Source organism: Tachyglossus aculeatus, chromosome X4, assembly GCF_015852505.1.
Source record: "Tachyglossus aculeatus isolate mTacAcu1 chromosome X4, mTacAcu1.pri, whole genome shotgun sequence".
NCBI lineage: Eukaryota > Metazoa > Chordata > Mammalia > Monotremata > Tachyglossidae > Tachyglossus > Tachyglossus aculeatus.
In genome coordinates, this window is record NC_052098.1 from 8,151,584 (window position 1) to 8,159,621 (window position 8,038).

General features: G+C 45.3%; 1 non-coding gene across 1 annotated transcript; it reads left to right on the forward strand.

Annotated features, from left to right (window-relative positions):
• The first annotated feature begins 663 nt into the window (after nucleotides 1–663).
• LOC119948492 lies at nucleotides 664–801 on the forward strand. The gene has a single exon (XR_005456884.1). It is a non-coding gene; the product is annotated as a small nucleolar RNA SNORA7 (small nucleolar RNA).
• The last annotated feature ends 7,237 nt before the right edge of the window (nucleotides 802–8,038 follow it).

An 8,038-nucleotide genomic window follows, 5' to 3' on the forward strand; every position in this document is an offset into this window, starting at 1 on the left:
AGGACACCAAGACCTTTGCCCTGGAAGACTGCTTTCCCTATCTGTATTTTAAGGTCTGTCTCTCCCAGTAGACTGTAAACTCCTTGAGAGTTGGCATTGTGTCTACTAATTCTACTGTTTTGTACTCTCCCAAACTCTTAGTACAGTGCTGTGCACACAGAAAGTCCTCAATATATACCACTGATACACTGGTTGAAGACAGAAGGAAGCCCAGCATTCCAAACCTGCAAGGGATCAGAAGGCAAGAGGAATGTGCTGTGACTTGACCACCCCTGAAGATCTCTGAGGTGACAAGTTACTCTGATATAATACAGCCCAAAAGCCACCTAAATGGTCACTTGAACAACAGGATGGGGGAAGCAGGAAAGTTGGACAAAGAACTCCTTTAATGTAACCTCCAGAAAGAAGAAACATACAAGCCACTTTTCTAGAATAATAGTATTTATTAAGCACCTGCTGTGTACAGAGGACTATACTAAGCACTGGGAGAAAATACAAAGAATGATATTTGGCACGGACCCTGTCTCTCCTAGGTCTATTCGGAATAAGCCCCAGCTCAGGGAGATTGCTGGTGTCCAAGCAGTTCCTGAACAGGTAAAACAAAATGCCAGACAGTCTCTCGCTTTCTGAAGTCCCTTTTTTTGTTAATGGTATTTGTGAAGCCGCCTCTCAGGGTCGCACCTGGAGACTTTCCAGTACTCTACCAGTCACGACTACAGGAGAGAGAGTCAAGCAGAGGCCTACCCATTCCATTCCTAGCTTGGCGGGTGGCAAGTGAGTGGAAGGCAATCTGCTACAAGTCAAAACTGTCCTGTGCTGGGCAGCAGCGGCATGGGAGAGTCGAGGGCAGAGACTCGTTTACTGCATGGAAGGAGGCAATGGTAAACCACTTGCGTATTTATACCAAGAAAACTCTATGGATACACTACCAGAACGATTTCAGATGGAAGTGGGGCATTCTGGGAGAGACATTTCTATGACGTCACTATGGGTCAGACACGACTTGACAGCATAAGACAACAACAACAATTTGTTAAGCACTTACTATGTGCCAAGGCACTGAACTAAGCTCTAGGGTAGAGACGAGATCATCAGGTTTGGCACGGTCCCTGTCTCACTGCTTTAATCCCCATTTTACAAATGAAGTGAACTGAGGCACACAGAGAAGTTAAGGGATTCGCCCAAAGTCACTCAGCAGACAAATGGCAGAGCCAGGATTCAAAGCCAGGTCCTCTGACTCCCAGACCCGTGTTCTTTCCACTAGGATACGTTCCTTCTCTAAATAAATATGGAATGCTTCACATATTTGCATGTCATCCTTGCCTGGGTCCAATCAGTCGATCAATCCTCTAATGCTAATCTCTTTATCATTCCATTTTTAGTATATTTGCTGCCATAACAAGCACTTTGTGACAGTTCCCACTTCCCCTTCCCCATTTCTTTCCACTGTAAAAATATCCGAAGTGACAGTCAGCTACAGGCAATGTTTGTTCAAGAGCATTTCTGCAATTCTGACCTCTAAGTTGGGTACTTGAAAGTGGAAGACTTCCTGGGGACAGACAACTGCTCAGCAGAGAGAAGCCTGGTTTTTCCCTCCAAATTGGCCTCTCTGAGGCCCTGAGAACTTCAGATCCCTTAGCATTTCTCCCCTCCAAAAAACAAAACTCAGAGTGACTGTGAGAGGAGGTGGAGGCTTCTAGGAAAGTGGTAGTAGATTGCTGCTATGGGAGTTGGAAGCAGCACAATTTGCCTGCCCAATCTCCCTGAAATCTCCTAAGCAGGGTACAGCTCAGAGGGGGAAACTTCCTGCCTAGGACATCCAGGCTTCAGGGGGTCAGGGGCTTCAAAAGAGGAAAGTGCGACAACTCTTATGGGAGACTTCCCGCTCTAGCTGCCCCTCTGGAAGGGCAAAGGGCTAGCAATCCAATTGATGAGTGTGGCCTAGTGGAAAAGACCTGGGCCTGGGAGACAGAGGAACTGGGTTCTAACCCCAGCTCTGCCACTCATCTATTGTGTGACCTTGGGCAAGTCATTTAACATCTCTGTACCTCAGTTCCCTCATCTGTAAAATGGGGATTCAATACGTGTTCTCCCTCCCACATAGACTGTAAGCCCAATGTGGGACCTGATTATCATGTATCTACCTGTTTAGTAGTGCTTGGCACATAATCAGTGCTTAAGAAAAAGCACAATTATTATTATTTTCCAATGGGCCCCAAGCTCTTGGTTAGAGGCTGGGCACCAGATATCGCCACCATTTGAATGGAGCTCCTTGAACAAAGCACTGTACTAAGCTCTGGAAAAGTAAAGTGGAGGTAAAAGACATGGAAAAAAAAGGGGCAGAAACAGGAATAATTTTTCCAGGAGTCTAGAAAGCAGAGCACTCCTTCCCATGACCATCTCTTCCCCCGAAGGAGTCCTATATGGCATTTTCTGGGGTTTTCCTAATGATTTGGGAACTTTAGCAGTCTTATCCCAGTGCTTGTATATACCCCAGTGCTTAGTACAGTGCTTGTCACATAGTAAGGGCTTAATAAGTCCCATAATTTATTTAAGGTCTTTTTGCTTTACATAGCCCCTTTGCTCGTTCAGGCAAAGGTTTAGGGGTGACTGTGTGCAACATTCTCGGCACTTCCTAACAAATTAACTTGAAAGCTTCTCTCTGAATTAGAAAACGCCTCCCATCCTTTCCATCATTCAGGCCTTTGATCAGTCCAGCCACAGGTAACAGCAGGGACTAGTGTCATGAGCCCGGGCTTGTGAGTCAGAGGACATGGGTTCTAATCTCACTCTGCCACTTGTCTGCTGTGTGACCTTGGACAAATCACTTAACTTCTCTGTGCCTCAGTTACCTCATCTGTAAAATGAGAATTAAGACTGTGAGTCCCAAGTGGGACCACCTGATTACCTTGTGTCTACCCCCAGTGCTCAGAACAGTGCTTGGCACATAGTTAAGTGCTTAACAAATACCATTATTATTAGTCTCCTAAACATGCTAACAGATGGCAATACAAAAAAAAAATAATAATCTCCCAGCCTTTGGTGCTTTAGGAGTTCTCACTTTCCCTTTCCAGACCCAGAGTATGTTTTAAAGCTTCATCATTTGTGGTTGCCATATTTAATCTCATTTTTTTTTCTTTTCCTCTCTCGTGATGTGAGTGGGAGTCTATCTGCAAAAATGGAGGCAGCCAGAAAGGGGGTGGGGGGGGGGGGGGGAGGGGGGTGCCCAGAGTCAGGAGGACCTGGGGAAGAGCCAAAGTGGTAGGAGTCTGGTTGGGTCCACCGGGATTCCCTTGTTTCAAAGCCTAAGAGGGCAGGGAACATTTGTCTTAATAATAATAATGATGGCATGTGTTAAGCGCTTACTATGTGCAAAGCACTGTTCTAAGCGCTGGATGAAGTGCCAGTGCCATCTTACTTCTACTGGACACTCCCAAGCTTTGCACTCAGGAGGTTCTCAGGAAATACCACTGATTGACTAATTGGGGGTGGGGGAGGAGGAGGAAGGGAGAAGGGGAAATCCTTTTTCTCTTCTACACCACAGCCACAGGCAGTACAGACTACCAAAGGGAGAGAGAATTTGGGTGACAGCACCATAAGGTTTCTCTGATAACACAGTCACTTTCTGAAACTCCTCCAAGCATAGCCGTCAGCCTGTTTCTTCTTTTATGTTTGATCCGTCAGCAGTTGCCAGCCCTTTTCATTTCACTTCATCCTGTTTGACTTAGCGAGAGATTCTGTGTATTCCCCAGAACGTATAATTTGATGATTTAGGTTTAGTAACTTTATGCCACTGAACTGCCTTATAATTTAACATTTCTTGGCAATTCTAAGCCCCTTCAAAAAAGTGCTCTTTGCACATTTGCTCTAGGGCACTAGCAATCTTGAAAGTATGCACTCATTTCCCAGTTTTGTAGAGACAATGAGAGAGTGAAGGGATTTTCCCTACACCTCCCTGATTCTGGGCCACTACAACCCACACCAAACCTCCCACACACACACTTTTGCCTGGCTCAGGGTTGTTCTTCCTCCTACTCACCCTATTCATAAGCCATCTTTGCCTGAATGGGTGCCTAGTATACTCCCAAAAGTCTGGGGCAGAGATGTGGTTAGAAACCAGGTCCCCTGACCCTCTAACTGTGGGAGTCCCTCAAGGCTCAGTTCTGGGTCCCCCTTCTGTTCTTCATCTACACCCACTCCTTTGGAGAACACATTTACTCCCACAGTTTCAACTACCATCTCCATGTGGATGATTCCCAAACAGCGTGGCTCAGTGGAAAGAGCACGGGCTTTGGAGTCAGAGGTCATAGGTTCAAATCCTGGCTCTGCCACTTATCAGCTGTGTGACCTTGGGCAAATCACTTAACTTCTCTGGGCCTCTGTTCCCTCATCTGTAAAATGGGGATTAAGACTGTAAGCCCCCCGTGGGACAACCTGATCACCTTGTAACCTCTCCAGCGCTTAGAACAGTGCTTTGCACATAGTAAGTTCTTAGAAAATGCCATTATTATTATTATATTACCTCTCCAGCCCTGCCCTCTCTCCTTCTCTGCAGTCTTTCATTTCCTCCTGCCTTCAGGACATCTCTACTTGGATGTCCCACTGACACCTCAAACTTAACATGCCCTTGGGAAGCAGTATGGTCTAGTGGAAAGAGCATGGGCCTGGGAGTCAGAGGATCTGGGTTCTAATCCCAGACTTCCCACTCTTGTTTGTTGTGTGACCTTGGGCAAGTCATTTAACTTTCCTTTGCCTCGGTTTCCTCATCTGGAAAATGGGGATTTGATAACTGTTCTCCCTCCCCCTTAGGCCATTAGGCCCCATGTGGGACAGGGACTGTATCCAACCTGATTATTCAGTATCTACCCCAGCACTCAGTACAGTACTTGGCACAAAGTAAGCACTTAACAAGTACCATGAAAAGGGTTCAAAACAGAACTCCTCATCTTACCACCCAAACCCTGATCTCCCCATGACTTTCCTATCACTGCAGACATCACCATCCTCCCTGTCTCATGAGCCCATAATCTTGGTGTTTTCCTTGACTCATCTCTCTCATTCAACCCACACATTCAATCTGTCATGAAATCCTTTCAGTTCAACCTTCACAAAATCACTAGAATCTTCTCTTTCCTTTCCATCCAAACTACCACATTGACTCTCTGCTGCCCAAATCATTTTTCTAAAAAAACAAAACATTAATCCCATGTCTCCCTACTCCTCAAAAACTCCCACTGGTTGCCCATCAACCTCGGCATCAAACAGAACTGCTCACCACTGGCTTTTAAGGCATTTGATCAACTCTCCCCCTCCTAACTTACATCAAGCCAGCCCCGACACTTTGCTCTTCAAATGCCAACCTATTCACTGTACCTTGATCTTGCCTGGCTCACCACTAACCCCTTACCCACTTCCTTCCCTCTGGCCTGGAAATCCCTCACCGTTGACAACCTTCTGGCTGTCACTCTTCCCCACCTTCAGAGCTCTACTAAAATCCCATCCCATCCAAGAGGCCTTTCCTGATTGATTAAGCCCTCATTCTCCTACCTGCCCTTCCCTCTGAATCACCTATGGATGTGGCTGGGCATACCTTAAGCACTTTGATATTCACCCCAGGCCCCCAGGACTTATGTACATATTTTTATACTCTTCTCTTTCCCCTTTATCTGTAAGGTATTTTAATGTCTGTCTCCCCTCTAGTCTGTAAGCTCGTTGTGGGTAGGAATCATGTCTACCTACTCTATTATTGTATTGTACTCTCCTAAGTGCTTAGTACAGTGTTCTGCACACAGTAAGCCCTCAAGAAATACCATTGATTGATTGATTGACTCTTTGTCCTGGACTCTTTCCTCCAGATTAAACCATCTACCTCATAAAATTGGCAGATTCTTTAAAGAGAGAAGGCTTTTCACTCTAGATAAAAATATATATATATTAAATCAAATTAAGTTTAGAATTCAAAACCAACATCCTCTCCTATGTTATTTTCACACAAAGGTTGAAAACTTAACCTAGTCACGTAGCAGTGCTATAGTATCTTGCAAAAAGTCTGGTACCACCTAATATGCCTGTGAAAACTCAGAGGAGGTGCTGCAGAAAACTGCAGTGAAGCCTTTGGGACAAGTTTAAGTCTGGGAATTATGGGCAGCAAAAGATGAATTAAAAAACAAATTCTCCAAACAGCCTAAAAGTGGGCATAATTGAATTCACTGGAGGCTTACTGGGAAGTGAATTCAGAAGATGAAGGCTGGCTATTTTCTATTTTCTCCTTTCAGACCTGACCAATGGATAAAAAATATGGCCTGATGGAAAGAGCACAGGCCCCAGAGTCAGCAGACATGGGTTCTAATCCTAGCTCTGCCATTTGCCTATGTGACCCTGAGCAAGTCACTTCCCTGCGCTTCAGTTTCATCATATGTAAAATGAGGATTCAATATCTGTTCTCCCTCCCTCTTAGACTGTGAGCCCCAAGTAGGATGGGGACTGTGTCCAATCTGCTTAAATTGTATCTATCCCAGTGCTTGACACTTAGTAAGCATGTAACAAATACCATTATTATTATTAAACTGTAGGCAGGAGGGCCTCCATATATGCCAGGTGAGTTGAGGATGCTGAGTGAAAGTAGAAGAGATCTCAAGGTAACTGGGGCCCAAACCACTTAAGTCCTTCTCCAGTCAAAGTCAACATTAGCTTTGCATTTGGAAAGTTATGAGGGAGGCTATGTGGCCTAGTATAAAAAGAATGGGAGTGGGAATCAAGGGACTTGGGTTCTAATCATAGCTCTACCACTTGTCTGCTCTGTGAATTTGGCATCAGTTAACCTCTGTACCTCAGTTTCTCCATTTATAAAATGAGGGCTAAGATACTTACTCCCCCTTCCCATTAGACTGTGGACCCCATGAGGGAAAAGTGCCCAGTCTACACACTCCACTCCTCTAGCACCAGCTTACTCACTGTGCTCCAATCCCGTCTATCTTGACACTGACCCCTTTCCCATCTAGCTCCCCCTGGCCTGGAGCTCTCTCCCCCTCCATTTGCTCCAGACCACCGCTCTCTCCACCCTCAAAGCCCTATTAAGGTCACATCTCCTCCAAGAGGCCTTCCCCGATTAAACTCTTTTCCCTGGCTTCCTCTCTCTTCTGTGTTGCCTATGCTCTTGGATCTGTGACCTTTGGGCATTTGCTATTTGCCCCCGCCCCAAACCCCACAGCACTTATGTATATATCTTTAAATTATACAGTATAAATTATGTATTTACATTAATGTCTGTCTCCCCCTCTAGACTGTAAGCTCATTATGGACAGGGAACATGTCTGCTAATTCTGTTATATTGTGCTCTCCCAAGCATCTAGTACAATGCTCTGCACATAGTAAGTGCTCAATAAGTATAATTGATTGACTGACACAGTAAGCACTCAATAAATACCAGATTGATTACTTTGGTATATAGTAGGAGCTTAATAACCATTATGCTTATTATCAGCAAGCGTTGGCTCCAGAGAGCCTAAATGGTCTTGTGGGCCAGCTAAAGACTGACCACAGTTAGACTTCTAGAGGACTGGGTGCAACTTTAGGTAGGGCTCTAACTCCAGGGAGATGCACACGATCTATTGTACGGGACTATCGATTATGTGATCTTTGCATCCAAGTTTGCATCCAAAGAGATCTTTGCATCCAAGTTGCCACATCCTAGGGGATGGACAAAGGAACCTCTGCTGGTGGCTCTGGTGCAGATCCTGGATTTGGGTACACTGTCCTCCCTCCTACAGACAATGGACTCAAAAGTCTAGGTCAGAGCAGGCCATCATTTTCATAGCAGGAATTCCACCAGAGTGGAACAATAACCACCACCCCCCTCATAGGGCCATTGTGAAGAATGAATCATTGGCAATAAGAAAGCACTGGGAAAACAGGTCAATAATAAGTCACCTGCCCAAGATGACAAATCAGTGACAGAGTCAGGAGAGGAAGCAGGACCACTGAACCACCCAGTCCTTATAATATTAATGACAGTATTAATTAAGTACTAAGTGCCAAG